Raw genomic sequence first — 25,428 nt, 5'->3', positions numbered from 1 at the left:
GGGAGAGATGACTTATGAACTTTTTTTTTCGATTTTAGTTAATTTGGAAAATCGTGATCTGTTCAAAGAAAAGTTTCTGACCTTTTAATGTTGTAAAGAGTTCTTCACAAAAGCTACCTTGATTCTTATTGATTCGATCGTTTTCATGTATTGAAACTTTACATCGTATTTAAGGAATGTTCCAAAATGTACATGTCACATTGTCCTTGAGAAAATTATTATAGCGACAAACGTATCCCATTATCCTCGGTTGTCGAACTCTGCTGTCACTCTACGACTTGAATAAATCATGAAGTGCCATTAATGTCAATATCGCGTCTACTATCCTGAAATAGAAGGCTTTTCATCAATCTAATTGATTACATAATTCAAAGATCGAGCTGATGGTCCGGCAAAACCGGAGAACGTATCGTACAGGACAGTCGTCCCGCTGTCAAAATGTCTCGATTCCTGAGAGCATTATATCAGGATTATCTTTATCTGTGTGGATAAATCTTCGATATGATCATCGCGAGTAAAAATGAAGAGAAATGTTCCGGTAGATCCCGACTACGTCGATTTCCCAGACCGTCGTAGCTATAATAACGTGCGTTCGATAGTTTTTCTCTCGCATACTTAAATGCCAATATTTTTCTGCCTGTCCGTACGCCTGTCCGTGGCTACAATTCGTGAATGTAACGGAAACGCGTTCGCCATTTTTCCTTACTTATCAAAGTATTTGTATACGTGAAAGTATAGACGCGTCAAGTCGCTCCGCGGCAGTACGTGGACCAACTTTGGTACTCCGAAGGTATGCCATTATCAAACACATCCACTACGAAGTTAGACAACTTCGATGGGAACCGAAGAAGCGCACGAAGAAGGCGGCTAAAGTTAGCCGATGAATCTACCGGGAATAGTCTTCCAACGTTTCATCAAGTTTGCTATAGGCGAGCCGCTATCCGACCCGTTCATCCTCATTTTTTACTCGAATCAGATGTGCTTTTACACACCGTGCATACACCCTGAACTTTTTGCCGGACGGCGCAAAATTCCTGAGCGAGATATTATACGCCGCGAGAAAAACACCGACACGACAGCCGGATATGCGCGCGGGCCTGTGTTTTATTGCTCCGCTACTGGCGAATAAATATGCGGACGTTTCCGCCTCGGCCTCCTGCTCGACCATAAAAATGATAAAGAAGGGTATCGACTGCCCGACCACCTTGAAATGCTGGAATACATATGGAAACGCACCATCACCGACGTCGCCCGCTTCTTGCCTGAAATCAATGCGCACGCCCCGTCACCTTTTTCTCCTCACGATAGTCGCGATCGCTTTCGAAGAACCTGCCGTGCTCTCGCACTCGTATCGCAAACTCACTTCCTCCCTTCGTCTCAAGCGTGTCCTGCGGATAAAACTTCTTACCGCTGGTCATTCTTAGTTCTCAAGTACTTTGTCACACTAAAGTTTCTAAAGCTGTAAGTGTCCGGATCTTAGTCTTTCTTCCGAATCATCGACCGCTATTCAAGAAGCAATTAATGAAGAATGAAAAGGATTTCTATTCAGCAAAATAAATTAAGAATTGCCAATGAATAAGCTCGTACTTTTTATATATAGATAACAAGTATTTAATTTATTATGCCACGTTATTAATGTAGTGTAATTATATGCTTGCAGGATTAACTACCGCTACGTCGAAGATGCAGTAAAAAGCTCAGCTCCTGTGGAAGTTATCGCATTCGGTAAGTTATTCATATATTATTTCAAGTTTAACAGATTTAACAACAATGAAAACTCTATGCAAAGTTCAAATAAACGTTGCTTCGTTTGGCAAGACGCAAGCTATCTAGAAATTTAAAAACGACTCGAAGATATTCAGTTTCCGATACCGTCGCTCATTTGCAGTTGAAAATTTTATGGGCTGAATCAAAGATCCGAAGTTTATATAAAAATCCATGAAAAGTTTCTTACTCCCTGCGGCGACGATTTTCTAGAAATATTCGCGCCAAGCTACTTCGGCCGGTAAGTGCACCGACCGTCCCTCATGAATTTCATAAAGTTCCATCCGTCCTGTACATCGTGGGAGTTTCACGAGGCCCGCGAAAATTGGTGCCATTCGACGCTCGCGTAAAGCTTCGTCAAAATCGAAATCTAAGCTACGGCGTCCATATACCGTGCCCAGCCCGATAGCGCCATGAATCTCGGTCGGCTTTCGCGTTCGCAAAAATGGAGTTACACCACACGGTCGCACGAACCAATCCAATCAATTCAGTTGAGAAGCTTATGACACGAATTTCATAAAGAATAGAACGGTGCCTTTTAAATACGCCGAAATAAGAGGGACGGAAGTTCAAAGCCCAGACCGCGCTGTTTTCAATATCGTATTTTCAATGATTTCGAATTATAAAACGAGAACTCATTTTCCTATAAGTCGAATTGTTATTTATGTGAGAAAAAAATTGATACTCTTTGCAGTGAGAGAATATTGAATTGTTAATGCAAGTATTGATTAAAAATAAAGTACACTCAGTTTTCTAATTAGTGAGAACTAATTTATTGAAAAATGAATAGGTTTGTTAAGAAACATTTGTGATTCTTGAATATTCTAGTTACATTGTTTTTCTTAATTTTACTAGTACCGAAACATTACGAAACATTCATATATCGGATACTTCTATTTTCGTGCCGCGCAAAGTGTTAGTCGCATAGTTCGATAATATCGGAATTATTTATTTTTGTTATTTATTAACCCAGGCCACTTTCATTGGCATGCAATGAAGCTTATTCCCCGGCGATGAATGTCACGCGTTATTGCGCAACGTCTACGGTGTTTCGTGTAAAATTCATTCCCCTTTATAACGATAATGACCCTCCGTACTACGTCCGCTCGCTGAATCATTCATGACGACGTAGGGTCAGACTTGTGGAGCCTTCGTCAGCTGCCGTGCGATTACCGTGCATTAGTCCGGGGTAAGTCTCGCCTTTTCCAAGAGGACAAAAGTGCCTTTCAGAAAATGAGGAAATACTAAAAACCTCTCAAACTACCTCTACGCCACCGTTACCTATCACCACTACCGCCTACCACTACTACTATCGGCCAACCTTACGCAAATGTCGTTCTCGCGCTACGCTTTTTTACCTAGATTTCTCACGTCGTTACCGCATCTCAAGTTTTATCGATCTTATTGGCGGCATCCCGCCGCCGATTCCGAATGTTTTTCCAATATCCGTGACTGGATTTTGCGACATGACAAATGCAACGCAGATAAATCGTGCTCATTATTTACCTCTCGATTTCAAATACCTTGTACGCAGCAAGAAATAAGATATATCACATGGCTCCGATGACTCCGAATAACTGTACCGTCAGTAAAATGCAATATTCATCTTCTCTACTCGAGTACATTATTACTTGAATATTGTCTTACTTAAATTCATTCTTATGAATACGTATAACTCTCTATATAAATAGGAACAAATAAATCCTTACAATTTTTTATCTCGACACAAAGGTAAAGCTACATATATCGAACGTGATTTAACGATACGATTCAAATGAAAGATAAGATAAGTGGTCGTGGTAAGAAATCAGAACATGGACGACGAAGGTGGGAAGCTGAAACAACCAGGTGTATCGTGTAAGAGAGAATCGGAGAAACCAATTAATGATCTTTTCCTCGTCTTCTTTGCACCACCCCTGCTTTTCTTTCTCTTCTTTCGTTTACCCTTTACGTAATAAGTTCTTTCTGAGATTTCTGGTCGGATAAACCTCGGGAAAGCGTGCAAAACGGAAGCAAGGATAAGTCCATTGCGAATGCGTAAGCGAATTACGGAAGTTCTTTGCTGGAGCGAAAAGAGTCGACCAGAGCGACGGAACCGGAGAGAAATCCTTTCAGCGTTTTCCCGTTTCGCGGATGCTCCATGGACATTGCCGAGCTAAAACACGATTTCTGGGACTAATGGAAACGCATTAATTTATCGCGATATCATGAATAGAAACTTATTCGCACGCTCTGCGTCTCTTTAATAAATTATATCAATCTTATTACACAAATGGAAGGACGCCTAAAATGGCTCGATCTTTATTTCTTATAAGAAATAAAGGTCAAAGATATACACGCACACATTCTTGAAAAGTATACAATAATGGATACGCATATTATCCGTCGTGAAATCTTTTCAAATAAATGAAGCATTAATGCAGAATGATAAGCATGAATTATTAATGTTACGACTGGGAAGGGGGTCTATAATCTTTTTACAGTTACAAAATATTGACATCTACCACGTATGATTCTCGTTACCATCGATCATATTTTGCATACACGTTACAGCGACGTGCACACACGCGCACACATTCTTTCCTCTTTTTATGAATTGCAATCAATCTCCAAGTAAATAGATTCGGGCGACAGAACTGTGATTAAAATTGATTCCACGGATAGCATACTTTATGAGAGAATTTCTTTCATCGTTATCCAACCGACGGGAATGATCACGCGGATTCAAATAGAAATATATCGAGCGACCTGCCGATGCCGGTCCAATCAAGCCGCGGACCAGCGGATTATATGTCTACGAGGGAATTCACATCGAGAATCCCTCGCGCGAACCGTTCGCCTCGATATATCGGTTGACCTGTTATTATCAGAAATAATAAGCTCACAGCTGACCGGTGGTTCCTCGTGGGAATCACCCTATTGGACACCCGATGACGATCCTCCCTTGCGACCGCAAATACGGACAGCACGAGAGCACTTGACCGACTTTTCCAATTGGCCCTGCTAAACTTATCCGATCGGACAGCGGTCCAGCCTCACGCTTTCTCTCTCTCTCTCTCTCTCTCGTCCTCCTCCACGCAGACCAATAATATCTCACGGAATGTGGTGATCATAGGACCGCCTCGGGGTTGCAATGATCAGTGGGGAAAAGGTTGATGGAAGACGATCGATAAAAAAAGTGAGAACGTGAAGCTTTCGTTAATACGGAGTGTGGATTCTCTGCGGATGAACTCTAATTACGTCCAACGAATGTCGTAGAAATGAGAAACCGCGTTATCATGTATGTACGTATGTAGAAGGTACAGAGATTAAATACGCAAAAATTATGAAGATTCTTTACACTTAATTCTAAATCTATACCTAGCTATTACGTTATTTTGCGAGTGTAGTCCGTCATTTCGCTTTGTTTATTAATGCGTATATCTATTTATAACGAAATTATTGAATCCTAACAGAGATTCTTGATATTGATTTCACGCATTCTCGAAATCTGACATACGCGTATTGTTGATTACACAATTTCCATTGTACATAGATACAAGTACACTAGATCTTTCATGCATCACATCTCACGGTAATGAGATGCGATCGAAATATCAGGGATATTAACATAGTTTAAATTCCATCTAACTAGTAGATGTTCCATTCTGACGGTTCAAAGAGTTAAGGCAAGACGCGTTTCTCATCTACGATGCCGCTTTAAAGTCAAAGGAGGGGAATAGGCGTAAGATTTTAGCAGCGGCGACGTTAAGCTAAGCCGTAATCGTCTTATTTCGTGTTAAATCTCTTCTTCTCTCATCCTTGTGCTTTGGGAGTGGAAGGTGCCACGAATACCAAGCGGATGATATGACTGGCACCATTGTTCTCAGCTTACACCCTCCGCTACACGGATATAAGCCGCCGCCCGGACGGCGAGAAACATGCGAATTAAAAGCCGTTTTCCTCAAGATGAGCCGCCGTGTTATGAGATGAGCTTTGACCAGGCAGACAGGATAGCGGGATAATATTACCGCCGTACCAAGCGTTGTAATTTCCTACTAACGTCGGTTAACGTCAATCGTCATTTAATTCGTTAATTTGCTTCTTTCTTTCGTTAATTTGCTTCTTTCTGCTGACTTGAGTAAGAGATAACGACGTTTAAATTCTAATTAAGTTGCACTAATGTTTCTGGAAATAATGATTTTTATGAGACTTTGTAAAATTTTTTGTGTCATACGAAAATTAAGAATTGTTAAGAGATCCATTTAATGGACAATCAATCAACATGCTTATTTTAATAAATACATATCTATTTTTCATAATTGAGTGAAGATCTGTTTCTATACAACAGTGTTGTCTTACTGTAGACCTAATCCGCTTTTGATTTTGAACGACGAAAGCACGATATCAAGTGACAAGTACACGCTATAAACTAGAGTTTCGCGCAAGACACAGTGGATCTTGTTACATGATTAAAATGTCTTGGTATTTCTACTATTGCAATTGGAAACGTTGTGAAAAATGAAACAAACATAGTGTAATATTAAAAATATGCAATAATAAACAATCTGCAAAGCTGTTTAAATGTAATAGTTATAAATAGTATAATGAGAGTTGTAATCTCAATATACAATAATGTAATGCTAAATTAATTTGGTGATCAATATTATATTATATGAGATTATTTTAATGTATCGTAATTAAATTATTGTTGTAATTTATTTTCATGGTTACAACGTTATTTATAAAAGTAGAGAATTTTTATAAATGTTTTATTATGTATATTTTTAGAAACTTGCAAAAATATCAATATAGCCTTTACTTTACTTTAACCCTATTATTCAAAGGTTTGCAACAGTACTTAATCAAAGTAATCTACGTATAATGCACGTGTAAAAGAGAGAGAAAGATTAATTTTATAAATGACATAGTTTCTTAATATTGACGTAGCGGTAAAGAAAGTTAAGAAAACAGGTGCGTCTTTTGTGCTGAAGATAAGCTCTATGATGTAATATACATGTGCGAGGTTATAAAGTTTACTTCTTATTCAAGTAAAGTTTGAGTAAATAATAATCTCTCTTTATTTATTATAGAGAAAGTAGGTCAGAAGTAGTTAAAAAGGATCTATAAAGCTACTTTTACACATATTGCAGTGCAATACAAGTATAATTTACGTGTAGAAAAGGTATTTTAAATTATTATAAATTACTACGGTTTATTCAATAGAAACTAGACACGCTGATGGTACTATATGTTTGTAAAACGCTATTTTTTTCCTCCTACTAAAATATATTCGGTAAACGCACTTTGAAAAGCAAGCTTTTTCTTCGCGCTACAAAAAAAAAGCGAATCTTTATTTGAAACACCAAAGAGATCGAGGAAATCACACGGCGAAACGGTATCAGGTGCGCCTTTGAAAGCAGAAAACAATTGCGTCCTACGCCTCTCAGAGAAATCGAAACGCTCGCGCGAATCGGGGGGGATGTAGCTGCGACGGGGAGTTCTCCCGCGATGTAGAGAAGTAGTTGGCGCCGCCACGCCGAGATCGAGATCGCCGATCTCGAGATCGCCGATCTCCGAAGGTAATCCGAAATGATTCCGGTAGCATTGTACGTATACGCCCTTGTAGGTCGTTCACCGCGATCGTGCTGATTCCTTCCCGGCGATTTCCCTCCGGGGTATAATCCCGGCCCGCCATCTCGATCGACCTCTCGACCGTGGATGTCCGCCGGCCGATTATTACGTCGTCTCGAAGGCTCGAGAGCGACGAGCACGATTCGAACGCGAGGGTACTACCACTCGGCATTCGAATGTTTCTCGTCCAACCGCTTTATGCGCGCCAACGTAAAGTTCCGCGGCGCGTTTGGCATCGCCGTGTGCAACGCAAAGTGCTTGCTGCTGTGAGAATGCCGAGGAGCTTTCCGTGTGCCGAATGTTACGGCGAGCAAGACGTTGGTTCTCGCCGTAATCTCTTTGTAACGCTGAAGTGCATACCTTTACGCGTGTTTGGCCGATGTAGGATCGACAGAAGGAGAGCGATTGGTATTTTCTGAAAATTTCGCGAGAACAAATTCCGCATAAATCCATTCAGTCGTCAGAACTTTTTAATTAATCGCCTCTTTTTCTGTTAATCTTAATAAACGATTCTGTACTCGCCGCGGGCTTGTGAAATTGAGTTTCTTCCTCACGTATTGCCGCTTGGATATTTTTATTCGCCTGTAAAGTTTCACAAAAATTGGGCTGCCCGAACCGCCAGCCATTTACGCATGTTTCGCGAGATAACGTTTAATCTGTAAATCTACAAAATATATCGCACAATAGTAGCGCATCTCGCTAATAGTGCGGCTTGAAGATTACATAGCTTTTGGCAACGTGAGCTTTCACCACGAAGCAATCGCCATGGGTAGGAGAATCGCCCGGATTCTCTCGCCACTATCTCGCCACCGTCGTCGTTGGTTGGCTCGCCCGGTGAGATAAATTTTGCAAATTGCCGCCGGCACATCCCGTATTTTGCGCGCATTATATCTATACACCGGCGACACGAGAGCGCATGATGAGTTTCCCCGACAATGAATCGTCGGCTCAGAAGAGTCCCAAAAGTCAACATCTACTCCTCCATTGTACGTAAAGGGTGGTAAAGAATGAAATAAATCGGCCGAATCTGATTTTGCAATGCGCGCGTTCTCAAGCGCGCGTTAAATCGAATATCAATATAATCGGCGCAACGTTGGATCTCAATGCGTAATGGAATGCAAACGTGTACAGGTGTACAATAAAAACGAAACGTTTACGCAGGAGCATGATTCATTTGACTCCATATTGATTTATGTGTGTTTGGAGTGAAAGCATTTCCGGTGATAAAATAAAATTCTATAGTAAAGTATATCCAATATAAGCGGCATATTGTTGGGGGGTATGAGCGATGGGAACGCGGCAATAAATTTCCGAATGACGATCGCGCAATAATTTATCACCTAACGAGACTCCCGAATATCATGCCTTCGAACCGGCTTCGATGGTATGTAATGCCTCCCGGGGGGGGGGGGAGGAAAAAACCTCCCGTGGTTCTGACGTTGTTACCAGCTCGAGATCGAAGCGCGTCGAGAGATTCACTTCGATTATCTTCGATCGCTTACTGGATTACCAGCGTAGCCTTCGGCTCGATGCTTGTTAGACTAATTACTCCGTAAGTACTGCGCGGCCGTAACGAAGTGTTCGAACTACTCCCGAAACTTCTCCCGAGCAAACACACGGGCCGACGCGATATTATTCAGTTGACTCTTCATCCTCTGCCTTCTCCGTCCTGGTTTTTCTCGCTGCCGCCCTAACGTACCACATCGGTCCCGTCGCAATCTTCTTTTGCTCAACCGACAATTTTCCCCGACCAGCGAGCGCCTTCTCCCCCGAACAACTTTCCATAAGAAGCAATTTCGCGCGGTGGCTGTCGCCGATGCAGCGAACACGTCTACGTATCGGTACGTTGCCTTTCGTTACAAACCGCGGAGCGTTCTCCCCCCGGTGGGCGCGGAATATCGTTTATATAATTTTTTAATCCCTCGTACCTCTCTCCCCGTCGTAAACATTTTCTCTCCTCTCGGATAAATCTCTCGAATGGTGCTTCGCAAGCGCCATTCCCTTCGGTATGCGTCATCGCGACGTAACCATCGCAACCGAGACAAATCGTGATCAGATTTACAACGAGCACCGAGATACTTATTCGAGCATTTCGTCGCAGCGTTCGCTCCGGGGCAAACTTAAGCGAATAGACAGGATGCCTCGGTGTCGTGGCGGAGAATTATTATATGTTCTCTCGGCGAGACGGAGAGATCCCGCGTTCTCTAGCGAAAGTTATTTTACTTCGGTGTAGAAGAGCGTGACATGTTTTGCCGAGCGGGGGAGTAACGCGCGTTACTAATATGCACGCCTGCTTGTTTGTCGACGAGGGATAATTATTTGCGAGGAAAAAAAAATTGTCGACACTTCTCGGATACCGACGATAATTGATTTCCTTGCCTCTTACCGTTTGCGTTTTTACTGTTCTACGGTTTTCTTCCCGTTAGAGTCGAGGCCTGAGCGTGGCGAGAACCAACCGCGGGAAAGCGGCACGAAAATTTTCGCGGGGCGGCCGCAATCATTCGCCATAATTAAAAACCCACGTCGGTCGATTCTTATCGTTAAATATCGCTCTAACTTTATGCATTTTCGCTTCGCAATAAGTGTTTTCGACGAAGCAATCAGCGAGATTTCGCCCGGGCTTTTGTCTCGGGCATTACATGGCGAAGGTGCCGGCGCGATGTAAGCCGCGCTTATCGCCGGGGCAAACTTCAAAGTCGTTTAATGGCGAAACTAATTACAGACGATGTCGCTACACTCACTTGCATGGGCACGGCTCCTGGATTAGCGTGACGTGGCCTCTCCTCTGCCTCCCTCTTCCCACCGGGGCGCCGGTGTCCCCCGCTGCGAGCGGCACGCAGCCTTTCGGCGATGATAACGGCGGCTTTCGAGTTTCGAGGCCTGGAAATTGAAAAACTTGCCGTCGCAGTAGCAGTGACCGGCCAGTAATGCGCCAGGAAGTAGCTGTCGTGCACGAGTACATTCGTGACATCGATAATTCCGTCCTCTCCCGCGCGCGCGGTACACCACGTCATCCCTCCCACGGTGAAATCCATTCGAGCAGCGCGACGGGAATGTACTCGGAATAAAAACGTGTCAGGAATTCAGCCGATCGAAACGTGTCCGGAAAGAATACCGCGAAAGCCGCGAAAGTGTAAGCGGCGTCGAGTGTGTTTCGGCGAAACGCGCTCGCGAATATTTTCCATATTTCACGCGCGGGCGCGAATCATATCGGTGAAATTATTGCGGCGATATTTCGCAGGGAAACGGGGAGATGTAGACGCGCAACGTGGGGATAAAGGCCGGCTAATTGCGTCCGTCTAACCGTGGCGGATTGTTAATCTTTTTCTTTATTTTGATTCGCGTTCATTGTTCCCGGGTAGTTTCCGGGAGTTAATCTTATTTTTCCGCTCGAACTCGGAGTAAAACTGCTGATAATTTCGGCGTGCCTCCGGCCACGCGGGCTTTTAGCGGAATTAACCTAATTACTTTCGAACGTGGAAGCCGTTAAACTGCGACAGCGCTACGCGAGTAATCCTAATGTTTCGCGAAACGGCGCTGTTAAAATCACTGTCTGGAATGCGTCTGCATTTCCGTCCGCGTAACGCGCCCTCGCCATCGGCTCGACGACGGTTACCGGCTATCGCGAAGGGGTGGTGAGAGAGGGGGGGAGGATAGGGGGAGGGGGCGTCGGACGCGCCTCAGAGCTTCGTTAGAATTTATTCCGCACTCGTTCCCCGTAATTAAAAAAAGCTCGATTCATCAGCGCCACCGTCTTAGAATTTAATTGCTGTGGCGCTGGAATTTGTTCGCTGGAATAGCAATGCCTCGAGCGAGATGGAATTTTCACCGGAAGACTGTGTGGGTATCCAGGTAGCGCTTGTAAGCTCGCGGAGAGATTCTCAGCGAGCGGGAAGGCAATTGCATTGGAAGCTATACAAAATCCATTAGACGTGATTTATATAACGGCTAAGACAGTTTGTTAATTATTCATAATCCTATTCAGCTCATAAAGCTTCCTATTGCCTTTATCTACATTCTGCCCTACAGGGCTAAAACAAATTGTTTTTGCGTTACAACTCTCACGCTTCTCATTCACGCGACCGAGACGTTGCTTTCGCTATTGATACCACTGATGAGATGAAAACGTGATGAGAATTGAAGTCTCGAAATTGACGTTTATCGCCACTCCGACGTAAAAAGGTACAATTATGTGGTTTGGAATACACTTCGCATTCTAATAGTGTGAGCTACAATTTCCAAGACTCGTTGCTCGGACCGAAAAGTTTTCCCCGAGAGTTTACAGTAACCATAGAATGTTACCGCAGCTCATTGTGATTCTTCCGGAAGTCGTGCACCTGTGCGCCAAAGAAGGTCACAGGCTTTCTTGCACGCCGACTAATTGAGAGACGCGACATAGCGCCGGAAAGACAAGTAACTTCAATTTACCGATATGACCCAGTGCACTGAGAGAAATCGAGTTAGGTTAGTTAAGGTGAATTCACAATCCGTAATAGTGAAATTGGAGAAGTGCGTGTATTCCAAGGGAGTGCCTCTCACGTAAGACTGCGAGACTCGTGCGCAGAGTCTCTGTTAATTCGGAGCGCCGAACAGTCTGCTCTGGAATCTGTTACGGCGAACGAATGGGTCCTCCGAACGGGTCGTGCGTTGGAGAGATAGAAAAGAAATACATTTTGCGATTTGAAGACAAATATAATTTAAAATTTAACAAGAAACAAGAGAACGGAAAAACAGTTCATCCACGAGGAGGTAGAGTAACGTTAACGCAACTGTTCGGAACGGCACTTAAGCGCCGGTGTATCTTTTGCATTATGAAAGAAAAACTTCCTGGAGAAATACGGACAAACGCTGCACGGTATAAATCAAAAAGTTTCCACGCGTCCCGTTCGCAAAAAAAAAAGAAACCCCGGGAATGGAAGAAAAAAAACGAGCGCTCGAATAAGCAGATAAAGTATATCCAACTCTAATCGACTCCTGCGCCTCTTTTTCTGGTTTCGCCGAGTTAATTAACTCGCATCGTGACTCTTTCATTATCGTAGTGTCGCGACGGGGTGTACATAAATTATGTGTCGTGTTGGCGTCTCGACAATGTCTCGCCGCCATTTTTGTGTCCTCTACGAGCCCCACGATGATTGCAGCCCGCCAGCTCGTGTGCAATAGTCGTTCACTTTATCGAGGATTGGTTTGTATAGCAATTAACTTTCCTCGATTCGTAATAAGATATAAAAAAACATCAATCGTTGGCTGCTGGGCCGCGCGTCAATAAAGTAGCATAACGTCTCCGCGGAATAACTTCATCCGAAATATCCAATCCGAGTAAATTCGTCGAAAGATCATAAATGTTGTCGCGCTGAAATGAACCACGCGTATTCCCAGCCATATCGGACGTGAAAAATAACGGCGGACAATTTATATCCCAGCAATACTCGCGCCTTTTGTAACATTATAGGAATTTGAAGTACGGCGGAGGTAGCGATGGCGAGAGCAAATACGACTACCAATTATGGTATATTGCACAATCGTGGAAATTACTGCAAGGAACCTGATCGTATTTCCCTGAAACATTTCGCTGTGCATCCTACGATATTTTTATGGGTCCTCTCTTTTTAATATATTTCCTAGGTCAAAGAAAGGAGAGGGAGAGAGAGAGAGAGAGAGGGGGGGACAGTAATAATCGTAGAAAGATAAATATAAATATTTTTTTGCCTCGATAAAACATCGATTAATTGTGTCAAACTAAAGCTCGCTTTGAAAAATTTCGTTTTAAAGCAGATTGACAGAAGATGTCATTAAAATCACATCTCCTAGATAGACTCTAGCATATCCGTGTTAAAAAATCTCACGTACTGAGCTTTGAAACTCGAGTGAGGTTTCCTGAATAGTGACGAGGAGATTTTGCGGGAACGGGTGAAAACGGAATTTCTACGTGAAAGTTTTTGGAGCCACAAAAATTCATCCTTCGCGTGCGATGTTCATGAATCAGATTTGTGGATCGTATACATTTAATCATTCGCGACATGTTCGATAATAATTTATTAAAGAATTTTTCCAAGAATTTTTATGAACTAATTAATCGGTAAAATAGTGAAAATTAATTATTTCCCTTACATATAGATACTTTAATATTTTACTAAAATCTCTACCTTCTTCCGCCTATCTTAAGTAAAACTTTTATGGCTCGAATATAATCTACTTTTATTACTGCCTTATCCACTTTTATTGCCGGGAATCATATCGTAGGAAAACAAAACGAGGCTCATTCGAATTCTGTGAACTTATTCTGTGAATGTTTCAAGCATTAAATAAAATGTAACATCAGTGCTTCTTATTAAAAGCATTTGAGTGTTATTCTGCGCGTTATGTAACACGTAATTTCATCGATTGTCCTTGTAGCTTCATCGGTCCATTAAACGCTGGTATCTGTTAATGCGTTATTGTTAAAACACAATTGCATTGTCTGCTTTCGATAACTACCATTGACAATGTACGTGGCGGATAGCTGACAGCGGCAATATTAAAATGCAAAACTGGGTTAGCGTTTCTGTAAATGGTCCATTGCGTATTCGCGCGGGCTAACCGGGTTATTTTTCCGCGCATTATGCCGCCCCGCGCGAACGCAACGTTTAACAGTCGATTCGCGTCCGTCGTGCGGCAGGGAGTTTCAGAACAATGTCTGTCCTGGAAACGGCGAGTTTCATTGCGAGAACGCCGACGAGGCAGCTCTTTAATCATGGCGAGTATTCAAGCAGGAGAAACTTTCCAGTTAAACAATACGAGATGTTGAAACTACCTTCACTCAGGCATTCACGCTTTCTTGACTATAGCTGAATTTTAATACGCCACCGGAATAACAAATTTTCAATGAGAGCCATTGTCGATCGTTTTTGTACGAAAATCAGGAAAACACCTGTCCTTCCTCTCCAAGTCCCTTGAATAGGTTGTTTGAAGACATTTTAATATCAGTAGAGTTGGTACACGACACTTCATCGGGTCAATGCTGGGATAAGTAGATTTCTTGAAGCTTTAAAGCTGTCTGTTGTAAACACCATATATAACCATTATCTTCGTCTAAAGATCGAGCTGTTTTGCTCGTATACACGATCTACTTGCTTGCTCGCCATCCACACCCAGAGGAAGCCTTAAAGAGAAGAATTAAGAGGATAATCTTGCATCGCGAGATATTGAAGTATTAATAGGATTTTGTCTCAACAAATACATGGTATTAAGCGTTAAAAACTTTTTTGTTTTTCATTGATTTAATAATAATTTTTACGATACCTTTTTATGACGTCGTTATGACGTCAAACGCGATATTAAACTTTGCCGTGTAGGAAGCTCACACACACACACACACACACACACTCCCCGATCAATTTTGGGATTACCTACTTACCGCAATTTTCCAACTGAAGTTTCGTCTTGGTTACGGAACGACATACACTTTCCAAGTAATACGCGTTTCGCCCCGGCAGGGCGTTCAGCTTCTTTCCGCTTTTTAAGCGGTCGTAACCGAGAGGATTGAAGAGATAGAAAAAGATAGCCGACTCTTTCTTCGACTCGAGTTTTTCTAAAGTAGTTCTATCAGTGCGGATCAACGTGACTCGGAAAAATCGCGATCTTAAAGTTATCGATCACCACATTCCATCTCGAGAAGCAGGTGTACTCGCGGAGTTTCATTTTCGAATATTCGCGTCGAAAAACGCCCATAAATTGCTTATTTATTCCCCGCAAAGTCGACATTATCTATCTGATTTATATTCGATAAAGATTTCTACTTTTCAAATAGAAATAACTTTTACAGCAGCTTTTATTTGAACGTTAAAAAGTGATAGTTAATGTCGCACAAATAAATAATGATGGTAAATGTTAAACGAGTGCTGATCGAGTCCCGTTTTTTTTTTCTCTCTCGAAATTTCATAGGTAATTTGATACGGTCGATAGCGCTCTAAAATTGAAGATTTCATTAACGAATCAGTGAACACACACTCGAACGCGTTCTTTGAAATAGACAAAGAGCATAGGCGCACCGATGATGCGCGCGCGCGCGTCCACAATCGTTCGCGGTGAGATAACCGCGTGTATACCGCGTGTGTACCGGACGCGCGACGGTACACGCGCGTGCACACGCGTTGGTTGCGCGACGACGCCGGCGAACTGTGAAAAATTCGATCTGAGGGTGATAATCGATTATCACTAGTTAGTCCGTCACGTTGTGCCGGCGGATAACTGATGTGCGATAAACACATCACCTAATTACTTGCGGTGAATCGCCCCACGCCCCCGACACGCAATGTAGTGAACACGAATGCATAGACCTCGTACCTGTTAGCCGGACGAAGTAACGACCCCCGGTCGTGCGCACGTTACACAAGCTTATCGAGAGCATTATACGTTCAATGGTGCGCGGACGCGCGCGCGGATGTGTCCGTTTCTCGCACGCATCCCCCGACCGCCTGCGCGCGCGTATGCGTACGAACGGCCAGGGGAGGAGGCCTCCTCCTCCCCCTCGGTTTATCGCAACTTCACCGCGCGTATGCTTAGCCGGGCGTATTCGAATTATTGTTGATAGTCACATATACATCTATTTATACATGAGCACGCACGCACATACGGTATCTAGAGGTACATAGATCCCGCGCGCGTACAGTGGACAACCGCCGCGCCGCGTGGAAATTGAATGTCGCGTCAGTAGGTGGAAAAAGAGAGGACCACGGTTCGTGCCACGCTGCAAAAGGTTTCTCCGCTCGCGCACCCCTCCCCACCTCTTGCTCTTTTGCTTTGCTTCTGTGTTTCTGTTCTCACCCTCGTCCTACCTACGCCAACGGTGTCGAGTAACTTTCGCTCGGGTGGAAACTCGATTCTCCTGCGCGTCCTAGCGCGCGTGTAAAAATTCGCTCTGCGTAAATGAAAGCGGGCAATATATAGGGAAAACTGGGCTAACATTTCGGCGAAGAAATTTGCGTTGCGTGCGGAGGGACCTTACCTTCGAGAGAAAAACGTTGCGCCTCTGGCTAAAATTTCGTTACATTCCCTCTGGTGACAACGTTAATGCCCCCTGTCCTGCCGTAAGCTCTCGCTGGACATCGTCTGATCGATAGGATTTTTTCCCGTACGAATCTCTCGAAACTAAAGATTCTTTTCATGAATTTGCTTTCACACACAGAAACATTTATTCTCCTGCTAAGAAAAGCAGTTTCTCATTTTTTAGTCTTTTCTCTTTAAGTAACGGTTATCTTTACAAAAAAAATATCTCCTTGATGACTAGTTTTAAAATACACATCATTTATTTGAAATAAGATTTAGTTCAGATAAACCTCTGTGTACACACAGATAAATGTACTTGAATTTAAATAAGTGTTATTTATTTTAAATAATTTATAAATTTACATATCCGGAAAATCTGTCATAAGTTTGTCAGGTAACAAATTTATTCAAAATATATTCTGAATCCTGGTAAACTTCAATTAAGATTATTAAATTGAAATGAAAATCTGATTTACTTATTAATTTGACTTTTCTCTCTTTCTTTGATTCAATTTTAATATCCTTCGAGAAAGTGTTCGTTCTCCTTCCAAATATATAATGAGTTTTTCTAAAATTTGTAATAAGTATATTTTAAAATCATTTTCAAGAAAGTATTTTTTATTGAAGATAACCGATACTTATTAAAAAGTAAATTGAATAATCGCTCTTCTTGGCAGTAGAATAAATATTTTTCTGTGTGCGCGCAGGAAACACTTACATTTTCCGAATGACAACGAATCTTTGATGATGGACTCAAATGAGGATAAAGCACTCAACGTTCTGAAGAATCCATAATGACAACCTTACCTTCGGCGATGATGATGTCGACGCGACATCGGCGTGCAGCAGTCACGCGATCGTGTACTTTTCCTGAAATTTTCTGAATATCACCAGCGACGGTCATTAGGCACGAAAAGCCATCTTGGGGTCCCAGGCAGCCAAATGTCGCTCGAATCGATGTATCGAGGCCATTTCGGCGAGAACGCACATGGCCGTGCCATCACGCGAGCCACGGCTAATGTCCGTGGTGGTCACATAATGCGCGAGAACATTGATTTAAAAGCAACGCCCACTCGATTTGCATACGTCTTTCGCTCGGTCTCTCCCTCTCTCTCTTTCTCTCTCTCTCTCTCCAGTCTCCCTTTTACGCGCTACATCGTTGCAACCTGTTATCCCCAAAGCGGGACGAGCGATGCTGTTGTTCTCTTCGAATGGTCTTGGGCAACTCGGCAATTCGAGTTACGGTCGATCGTTTCTCTTCGTCGTCCGTTAACAAGAACTGCCGCAAGACTGCTCGCGGTGATATTTTCACCGAATCGAATCTCGTGTTCTTAAGGATGCCCGAACTTTAAACTGCGCGCCCGGATACTTTATCCTCGACAAAACAAACGAAAGCGTTCGACACGGCTCGCAATTACAAAAAAAAGCAAAGCATCATCGTGTCTCAATAATTCAGATGACTGGATGGCGATTCGCGGAATCATTTCAACGGATTTCGCGAGGATACATCAAGACGAATGAATCGGGCAAACGCGGACGGACGAAGAATTTATATCTGGGAAGAATCGCGCGCGGCGACGGCGAGAGCTTTTTTCTGATTTCCAATTCTCTGGACGATGAAATATTCGAGCGCCGACGTCTTCCACTAAATTCAAGTAGTTCCGCCGCGATTTTCTTCCGCCACTCGCGGAAGACGGTCGAGCTAATGGCGCGGTTCGAGGCGCGTAACAGGCGTCGTACTTTGCGCGATATAATAGAACCGCCGCGCCTGCCGCGTTTAGGGCTGACATTAACAAACTACTACAAACTGCGGCTATAACGAAAACAGCGAGAAGGGAATGTGCATTAATAATCGAGAGCCGAGAAGGACGGAGTTCATTATTGCGCTGTTAGGGCGGACCGAACAGGGTTATTCGAACGGGATCGTGGACAATAATTTACGAGTGGCGCCTAGAAGTCACATGAAATAATGGCGCAATACATTACGTAACAATTCCATTTTGACATGGTTTATTTAATGTCTATTTTCGTATACGTTTTTCGAAGGCAATTTATAATGCAATTTGCAAAATTGTTTCTAAAAGATTAAAGAATGGAGGATTATAATGGTATAACGCTGTCCTCGGGAAATCTGTTATTGATTGCACTTATTAAATATCAATGTGAAGCACTGTAGAGCGGTATGAAATAGGCAATCGCTACATTTCTGTATAGATGCAGCTTCTATTTGATATTTCCGCCATAAAATACTTGCATTAAGCGCGGAGATGTACGGTGTAATTTTGTACTCCCACTCCTCTCTCTCTCTCTCTCTCTCTCTCTCTCTCTCTCTCTCTCTCTCTCTCTCTCTCTCTCTCTCTCTCTCTCTCTCTCTCTCTCTTTCTCTCTCTCTCTCTCTCTCTCTCTCTCTCTCTCTCGCTCTCGCTCTCGCTCTCTCTCCTCTTTCATTCACTCACTTACTCACTCGCTCTCTCTCTTTCCCTTACGGACGAAGTTGGCAATACCCTTCGTTAAATTACTTCGAAACGCCAACGTAATTAAATCCCAACGGACGAAACATTATTCGCCGCGCATTTACCCCGCCGAGGCTTTAAGTGACGCCTTTGAATATAATTTATAATTCAATTTCCACAGGCGTCCTTACGTGTGGATCGCTCCTTGCGACGCGTTGCCGATATTGCGCCGGACGTCTTCCACGCCGTAGTCCGCCGTGTCAGAGATTAGAACTTCATTATCGTACAAATCGATCCTCCCTCCCGAAAGCACCGAACGGATAAGGCGGGCACGAGAAGATTGGAATCGAAAACGCGAGTCTCTTTGGTTAATCTCGGAATGATTTGCCGGCGATTCGAGACCGTTCGACACTTTCCGCGGCCTTTTCCACGCGGTATAAGACTGAAAAGTTTCATTTCCCTTTCCCCCGTCCTCTCACCCCTTCATCCGAACTTGAAGTTGCGCACAAAAGTCGCTTTATCTTTCGTCGCCTGGTTGTACCTACCTACCTACCTACCTACGTATACCTACCCATCTACTTTCGTCCACAAGGCACAACCGGCTTGCCTGTCTCTTTAGAATCTGGGAAATGAGATTACTTAATCCCCTTGTTTCACCATCGAAACCAACCGTGAAAATTAAATATCCTACGTTACCGGAAGGCGTGCAGTCTTGCGGCGTCGTAATTTAATCGTCGTACAGCGGCTCCGTCGTGCTAATATTTTAGTGCTACATAACGTCTGGGTGGTACTTAGCGTGGCGTGCGTTGGACGCGCGTGTATTGGACGATACGTAGGTGGCGATACATACCGCACATGATTTATTGCCTGAAACAAGCTACGTTGGTAACTATACACTTTCTCCTCTCATTCTCGTTTGGCGAAACTTGTTCATCGTATAAACCGTTTCAATACTTAAATATAAGAATGAATAATCTTCCTTTAGCTATGTTTACGTGATTCTTGGAATATCTTGTTGTAGCTGTTAAAAAATAGATGTCTTCCGCGACGTAGGATGTACAATCAATTTAAATGTAACTTTCTAAGGAAAACAGAAGAATAATTTACATGTAAGCTATTAAACTGATTATTCCTAGACGTTCTGTGTTACGTTTTTATATGGAAAGAACGATTTTGTTGGTCTAAAAATTTCACTGGATGTAGATTTAAAAATAATGTTAAATCAATAACTTATAAAATAATAAACTTATGAATAAAATAATCTGAAATAAAAAATATTATGTATGAAGCTTAAACCGATTGCACGAAATTGAGTTTTTTGCAGCATTGCTCTTTATGCTTGAATGTCCTTCGTAATCATTTTGATGGTGCAAACAAAATTATATTTAGATTTATATTTATAACTAAATTTATAGTTACTTTGACAAAACCGTGTTTTTTATGTACCAATCTTAGTAAAATTTTATGTTTATTCTATTATCAGTTTTTTCTCATGCAAATTAAATTATTTGTCTTTCCCCTTTATAACAATATTGCTGTTTTTAACGAAAGTATCGATTTAATTTATCCTTAATCTGTCCTTATTGCCAATTCGTTTTAATCCGTCATAATTTGTAGAATATCGAAATAGGTAGGAATGGAACGTTATTTTTAAGAAAAAAGCGTTTATTCTTAAGAAGAAGTCATTTCCTTTGTCATTCTTCAGAGCTACCGGGTTAAGTAGTTCCTTTCTTTTAAGTTTTCTTCTTTCTTTCGGATACGTGATTCAAGCAATTGCCCTCACACATAGTTTGAAGAATCGAAGTGCTTGACGTTTTTTTTCCGACTTTATAGAAACTTTTTTATAGATGAAGATGTTTACAAGATGAAGATATTTTACAATTGTGTTAATAATACCTTAAAATACACAGAATGTTTTTTAATATGTGGGTATAATTTTAGAAGTAAGTTTAAAGAGAAATAATAGGTTCACATATTTTTAAAAAATACTTATTTCTATGCGACTGATCGTTTTATATAATAATTGACCATTTTAATTATAATACGAAGGACAAAGATTTATGGGGAAATAATTTTCGATATTTCCAAGATAATTCTAATTATTATTATATTCATTTAATTCATTAAATTAATTGTATATTCCAGGTTCATTAAACTAATTTTAATAACAGATATCGCAGATATTATTATAGGTTTCTTTACCTAAACTCATTCTCTGTGATTCGGTGCATTCGGCAGATGTAACCCTGTCACCTGTCGTTGAAACGAGCGTTTGCGTTCACAGCGTGACACAGAGTGGTTCAATGACGCCCTCACGGGGATATTTCCCTCGGCCATGGTACACAAAGTTCAGCTTTCCGTCCAATACCGTACCCCCTCGTGTCGTTCCGCTCAGTTGTCCGATGTTACTTACATGCCTTCGTCGTGTGCCTACATACTCGTGAGTCTTTGTATACCGGTGCATCGCAGTGGCACATCGCTGGCACTGGTTGCATACAACGGGAATAGGTCCCGTATCACCTGTCACCGGAAAATAACCCGTTCTGATTTCGCACAGTACGCGCGTGTGCACCCTTCACGAAGTAAGTTGCATAATGTTCGTATACCGTATATCCCCCTACCGTATATCGTGATATAAGCGAGGCACAAGCGAGGCATGCGCTAGGAAAGTAGCCAACTTTCCGACGTCTCTTTCTCTCCTTTCTCTCCAGCTAGACGTTTCTATTTTCTCTAGAGGTGTACACATCGTTTACACATCGAATACTCAAAGTCCAAAATGTACAGTCATCGTGATAAGTGCCGCAATTACGTTGTCTTCGGTATGATTATTATTAATTTTCGGATTGTATCTTGACGGCGGCATGATAACAACACGATATCATAATTCTACCAGCTTTGTGAACAATCGCACTGTCAACTATACCACAATTGCTTATTTCTTTTCGAACAAAATAAGACTTGGAAGTATGAGAATATTATTTTGCGAGTTTAGTTTGATAATGCTATTGCGTAAGGAAAAAATTTGCCTCTACTAACATTTTTCTATTCGATCGGTTCTATTACACGCAAACTTGTATGGTAATTTAACGTTATAATGTAATAGACTAAAGTTCCGCGCGATATATTTGCGTTATAATAACAATCTTGGTTAACTAGTTTTGAAGTAGAATAGTTTTCAAGTAAAACTCTTGCATAACGCTCGATGCTTTGTGTGCATTTATATTGCGATGTTCATTACCATTGTTTTCGTTCCCTTTTTTTTTTTAAATCACGTACGTAAAATCAGTGCAAACAAAAAGACAAGACAAAAATCAGTAAAGGATTTTACGAAATGTATTCGTTGTCTATTGTCGACATAGTAGAGTAGCCTCTTTATGAACCGGAGATTTCGAGTTATTGGCGAATATCATCGACATATGCATCTATATCTGGCTAGCCGTTTGACGTGGCGGAAATTGGAAAACACTGGTTATCGTCCGAATCTCTCGACGATTTTACGAGCTCGTATCATAGGCCGCCGTCCTGCCACGTACCATGCACGTTTCATGAGTATAACACTGGCAGTACCGGCCGATCGGCCGATCGGCACGCAAACTTGTTCACTGTTCTCGACAATGTCCCGCGAAGACAAACATGTTTACTAAATTCTATTGTGATGTGGAAACACACAATTTCTACAGTTAATCCCGATTCATTTTGAAGCTCAAAATGGAATACAGCCGAGATTATTCCGCGTTGAGCCACAATGCATAGTTTAGTACGTTGGAAATTGTACGTAATTTTTTTATACCTTATCACTTTGAGATATAAAATAATACATCGACTTCCATACGTATTATACGCTGAGGTAAACACGCGTTATTTTCTTCAGAGAATTTTTGCCGCCCGGTAAAATCCGCGAAGAAAATGTAATAACGAGTAATGATTCACGTCGATACGTTTTGCTGACACGTTTAATATTTCGCTTTGGCGGGTTGAACTGTACAATAGTATTCGCGATAATTAAATCTGATTGATTTTCCGAATTAATACGGATTTAACGGGTATTAATTGAACTTTAATTAAATTTGTACCGATATGAGATGGACGAGGTATTCATCAATTTAAAATACGATGTAATTCTTCGTGGACGTGCAATAGCTGTCCCCGCGCATATAATGTCGAACCATATTTTTATCGCATCGATTATCAGACGCGGAAGTAAAGTAAAAGAGGAGGATAATAAATAAGCCGAACAATGACGTGAAATCCGTAAATTGTAGAACTTGTATTCGTATGCGCATTAAATCCGCATTAAATCTGCATCGCTAGTTTCAATCAAACGTATCTGCATCGAATGTAACAGACGCGCAAGGATTTAAAAATCAGATAAATGAGCTCTTTTACATCTCTTTTTTTCTCTGTATATGCACGTCCCGCTATTTCTCCATGATATCGACCGTCGTGCTCAGAATCTCCTACGAAGCGGCAATGTGGAACAATCCGTGAGATACGGACAAGAGGGGCGGGGTGAGTTGAAAGCTCGGTTGACCCAGTTCGTTCGCAGTGTTGTTGTCAACGGAAGAGATTTAGGATAGTAGAGAGAATACATAATTATATAATAATATATAACTTTATATCAAATGGAGATAAGCTGTTTAACGAACGCACTAAATATAAATTAGAATAGTAATCTGTAAATTGTAAATGAATGTGAAAAGCATTATTGCAATTCTGTTAACCTACGCGTTTTGTAAACGGAGAAAGAGATTAGTTAATTCTCATATAAAAAATTCGTCAAAAATTATCGTGATGTGTAGAAATGTGGGGTGTAATGTTTTTCGTAAATATACTACTGTACTAAATTTGAAATTTTATCCTTTTTGTTTTAAATTGATTCATTAATTTGAAATTGTGCATAAAAAATGGTAATTTTTTTATTTCCTTATAAATTTACACTAGAAAAGCGTTTGCATTCGGTTTATAATCAAGCACGGTATTTTTCCTATAACATTTTTCCCAGTATACTATTAATTTATTATTCTGTGTGTAATTTTACTATTTGCACATATTTTTACGAGTTTACGCAATTCTGATAAAATATTACTTACTTTATAATTATGCTTACATTTTTATTATAATTATTAACTTATTTTACATCATAGCAGTACATATATCTCAAAATCACTTAACAGATAACTTAAGAGTTTAACCAATAAATTTTGTACTTGTAAAACAATTATATAATTCAATCATTTTTAAATAACGATTAAAAAAATTCATATTTGAACTGACATTTAAACTGATACTTATAGATAGAAAGTTCTATTGCTATATCCAGAAATAATGAATTTTTTAAGAATCGTAATTAAGTTGAAAATTTGAATATATTATTATAATGTTTCTCAGTAGCGATTCCGTATGATTCTTAAATAAGAATTGAATGTAAGATATGTCTTAAGGTAATTTAATCTGGTTTCCAAGAAGATCGTATGTATATTAGACTTTCTCAATTCTTCTGCAATTAGATAATAATAGCTTCAATGAAAATTGTTTTTATTGAAAATGTAGAATATATATAGCTATAAATAAATTTTTATATTAGATTTTTCAGAATTGTTTTTCCCGTGTATGCTATTTTAAAGGGATAAGTCCATACTCGATTATTCCACTTGTAGCGGTCCCTGTAATGCATTGTACTTATACATGGAATTGACTACAAAGCATTAAACCGCATATATTCAGTCGTTGATAAGACAATAGTCTGGAGTGTTGAATTCGACTAAGCTCATTGGCGGTATTGTTCTTAATGAAGGTCTTTGGTCGAAAGTCCGACGGTAAGCACGCTTAGGTAATCTCCTATCTCCGCTAATTGTAGACTTCGCGATGCTGAATACCAAGAGCCAATAAATAATTACTCAATTGTCTTGCCTTCACTCCAACCTCTGTATTATTTGCCGCCCCAGTCTGCAATATTTGCTGTAAAATAATACAAAATACGTTTATTCGGGGCGTACAATGTATAGTTACAATATGTACAATAATCAAACACTTATATTGCAAGCTTGCTGTTTTTTTAATCGTATACGATTAGCTATAGAGAAGAATCTAGCTTTTAAATATTAGATACATCACAGATTACATTCTGCATGGGAATCAGTTTAGATACTATTATTAAGAATAACAACTAAAAAAGATGGGAAATTGGACTCTACTTGCAATATACACCTTGAGATTGGCAGCAAAAATTTTTACAACCATTACCGATTTTAAGCTAAGCTAGCATATCTATTAACTTTGCGAACAACTGTCCGCGAACTTTGAGAGCAAATCCGAGTGAGGTTCCTAAACAATCATTAAACAAGGAAATAACTACTTGATTTGCTTGATTTTGGAGCGATTCCGTGCTGTTGCGAGTGATGTTATCTACGGAATTCGCTACAAAGCATCCAACAATGTACAAACAACCGAGAGAACAGCAAGGGACAGAGACCTCGGGTGCTCCAAAGTCGACCCAGTTCGTTGGTGCTGTCGCTGTCAACGAGGAGAATCTATGACGGGAATGCACCGGCGTATCACTTAGCTGAATTCTCGC

At 41.2% G+C, this 25,428-nt stretch overlaps 1 protein-coding gene and 1 long non-coding RNA gene across 3 annotated transcripts in view; one reads left to right on the top strand and one right to left on the bottom strand.

Annotated features, from left to right (window-relative positions):
- LOC105835660 (discoidin domain-containing receptor 2) overlaps positions 1–25,428 on the top strand; it is a 195,741-nt gene that overhangs the window by 46,295 nt on the left and 124,018 nt on the right. The window contains exon 2 of the mRNA XM_036293746.1: positions 1,661–1,725. The gene's annotated coding sequence lies outside the window, so the exon portion shown is untranslated. The remainder of the gene's footprint in view (positions 1–1,660; positions 1,726–25,428) is intronic.
- LOC105828424 overlaps positions 20,706–25,428 on the bottom strand; it is a 282,603-nt gene continuing 277,880 nt past the window's right edge. The window contains exon 6 of one of the 2 annotated variants that reach the window (XR_004965011.1): positions 20,706–25,428. This exon is cut by the window's right edge and continues 24,523 nt beyond it. This is a non-coding gene — a long non-coding RNA (uncharacterized LOC105828424). The other variant, XR_004965014.1, reaches the window with a different exon arrangement.

This window comes from Monomorium pharaonis, chromosome 11, assembly GCF_013373865.1.
Source record: "Monomorium pharaonis isolate MP-MQ-018 chromosome 11, ASM1337386v2, whole genome shotgun sequence".
Lineage (NCBI taxonomy): Eukaryota > Metazoa > Arthropoda > Insecta > Hymenoptera > Formicidae > Monomorium > Monomorium pharaonis.
The sequence above is the reverse complement of the archived record's forward strand: the minus strand, read 5'-3'. Positions and strand labels throughout refer to the sequence as shown.